Here is a 2,808-nt window from a genome sequence, read left to right as displayed (position 1 = left end):
TGGGCTACGCAGAGGATACTTGGTCTGAAACCGGAAGTCGTGAGCTGCTTGAGCCATATGTAAACGAATTGTTTCTGGCCACTTCCAACTGAATGACAATCAGGGAACTTTCCTCAATTGCGTGAACTTCTAAACATGGCTTCATCCCCCAAGTATTGTAACGCAAATCATATTGTTCATCAATTTACTTACATAACTCCAAACGCGTACCGTTACATAGTTTTGTTTGGTTTATGTTTCGAAGCATATTATTACTAAAATTAGGCGTTGGCAAGCCAGGCTCATCCAAGGAGTTTAAATGTTCAATTGATTAGTTAGTGGGCTCATCTTCATTCATTACTTAACTAATAGATTTGAATTCATGCATTGATCCAATGTCCTCATTCTGAACTCGTAGGTAAGTTCTGCTACATCTTTTTTCATTGTCGTTAAAATTGCTCGCTTACTCAACAATTCATTAGTTTTGTTTTTAGTAATGATGTTTGTTGATAAGTTCGTCTTTCGATGAGACAAGGTTACAGAAATTATTGGAAAATGAAATCAATCCGCTCAATTCATCAACAGGTACTCAACTATAACCGATAGTCAACAATAGCATAAAGAAATCTTCAGCAGATTTTTCATTAAGCAACGCAATCATTCATTTCACAATTAGGCGCTGGTAAACTATTGCACATGACGTAACATATGTCTTTGATCAAAAATAAAGTTTTATTATGTATATACTTATTCATCTCAAGATCGCCATTTCTGGAGGGGAATTTGATACAAAATATCTTCTAAAAGTCGAACCATGATAACGCGGCTCTTATAACGGACAATTTCTTGTGATTCTACAGTCTTTTCTTGTACAATATATCGTATCCTTCCTGGATTACGGCATTGTCGGAAAAGATGCGATCGTCTTAATCGCGGGGGTTGTAATGATGATTATGTCAAGTCACACGGAAACATAAAATTTTGATAGTATACTTTTCTGAAGTAATAAAATATTCGAATGATTCTTACAAACATGAAAAAGTGTTTATGATTTTAAATATATTTTTTGGTATTTATGAATTGTACTGACTTTTAACATAAAAGGATAAAAAGTACCCCTTTGTCCGTCCCCTGGTTCTAAGCTACCTCTCCACCAATTTTCAGCTACGATTTTCTTTTATATATACAGTAGCGGACAGTGAACAAAATTTGGGCTCTGCACAAGGAAAATCAGCCTTTAAACAGAGATTTGCAAATTATATTTATGATGACAAAAGAGCTAAATAGAAAGCAGTGAAGCATGCAAAAACGATAAAAAAATTAAATTTGCCGTTGAAATGTCCGTGAATGAAGTTGTTTATTCTTGCATCACTTTGTTAACTAAACAATCAGTGCCCTTGTCATATTTTGATAGTGAGCCATTTAATACATTAACAAACCCAATATTTGATGGTCTACATATTCCAAAAATAAACTCAAGAATTATTTTACACCATTTGAAAGATCAGTGTGATAACTTAAAAAATAATATAAGAAATTTAACAAAAAATAAATTACTTTGCTTAAAAATGGATACAGCTACTCGCCACGATCGGGCTATTTTGGGTGTAAATGTGCAAATAATCACATCCAATAAACTTGAAATATTCACACTAGCCATGCTTAAATTGAAGCAGAAACATACTGCGCAATATTTAACCACTAAAATTGAAAATGTTTTGAAAAGTTTCAATATAGATAATGCGCGAAGTTTATGCAGTAACCACCAAAACTTATAAGCCTCTCGCAGTTTATGTTTTACGTAAGCTAAAATTTTAGAATTTTTTTATTTCGCTCTATTCACGTTTTATAGCTGATACATTATCCATGATATTTTCATAATTTTCTATATTTTAATTGTCAGTTTCTTCTTTATCACTACGCCTAAATTTGCTTCTTCTGAATACTGTTTTAATTAAAGCATTGCTACCGTGAATATATCTACGTAAGAGTTTATTAGACGTTTGATAATGGATAAGTCGCATATATTCAAATATAAAAATTGGAATGTAATACATACGGCATATATAAATAAATAAAAATTTTGAATTGATTTTTATTATTGATTTAAAAATATAAAAATCAAAAATAATTCTTATTTTTTGATCTAAAAAAATAAAAATCAAAATAACTCTAATTTTTGATCTAAATATATAAAAATCAAAAATAATTTTTATTTTTGATCTAAATATATAAAAATCAAAAATAATTCTTATTTTTGATTTTATTGATAAAAGTCATAAGAGTTACGGTCCTGCTTTATATGCAACGTTCGCTTTCTTGCCATTAGACAATACAAACATATTTTCTCTGTCAAGGCTAAATCTAAAGCCTGCAACGTTGAAGGTTTGACCCTGCGATTTATTAATGGTCATTGCAAAGATGTTTTTACCGGAAACTGTTTTAAATTGGATGGGTTAATCCGATGGTATCAGAGAGATACGTGGAATCCATACATTTTCTCCATACCAAATCCTGTGAGTATTGTGCATTCTATTATGCAAGTTGTCAGTGCTTTTACCAGCAAACGCGTGCCATGGCAAAGTTTAGATGGATTTAGGTTTCTTAATAAAATAACAGGACAACCTAGTTTCAACACCATTTTGTGAGGAGGGAGTCCAGACGGGTTATTAATTTCATTACTTGTTCGTAAGTTGGTGACAGAATCGCTTTCTTCCCAAGATATGTCAGGATAGACATTGTTGACTAACTCTTGGAAAACACAAAGTTTTCTAGGTCAATCCTTCCTTCACTTTGTGGTAACTCTCCATTGCCAATTTTTAGCAGCAT

At 32.0% G+C, this 2,808-nt stretch overlaps 1 pseudogene; it reads left to right on the top strand.

Annotated features, from left to right (window-relative positions):
* Positions 1-1,168: 1,168 nt before the first annotated feature.
* LOC126767485 (uncharacterized) lies at positions 1,169-1,757 on the top strand (annotated as a pseudogene).
* The last annotated feature ends 1,051 nt before the right edge of the window (positions 1,758-2,808 follow it).

The sequence above is a fragment of the Bactrocera neohumeralis genome, unplaced genomic scaffold (assembly GCF_024586455.1).
Source record: "Bactrocera neohumeralis isolate Rockhampton unplaced genomic scaffold, APGP_CSIRO_Bneo_wtdbg2-racon-allhic-juicebox.fasta_v2 ctg6971, whole genome shotgun sequence".
NCBI classification, from domain to species: Eukaryota; Metazoa; Arthropoda; class Insecta; order Diptera; family Tephritidae; genus Bactrocera; species Bactrocera neohumeralis.
The sequence above is the reverse complement of the archived record's forward strand: the minus strand, read 5'-3'. Positions and strand labels throughout refer to the sequence as shown.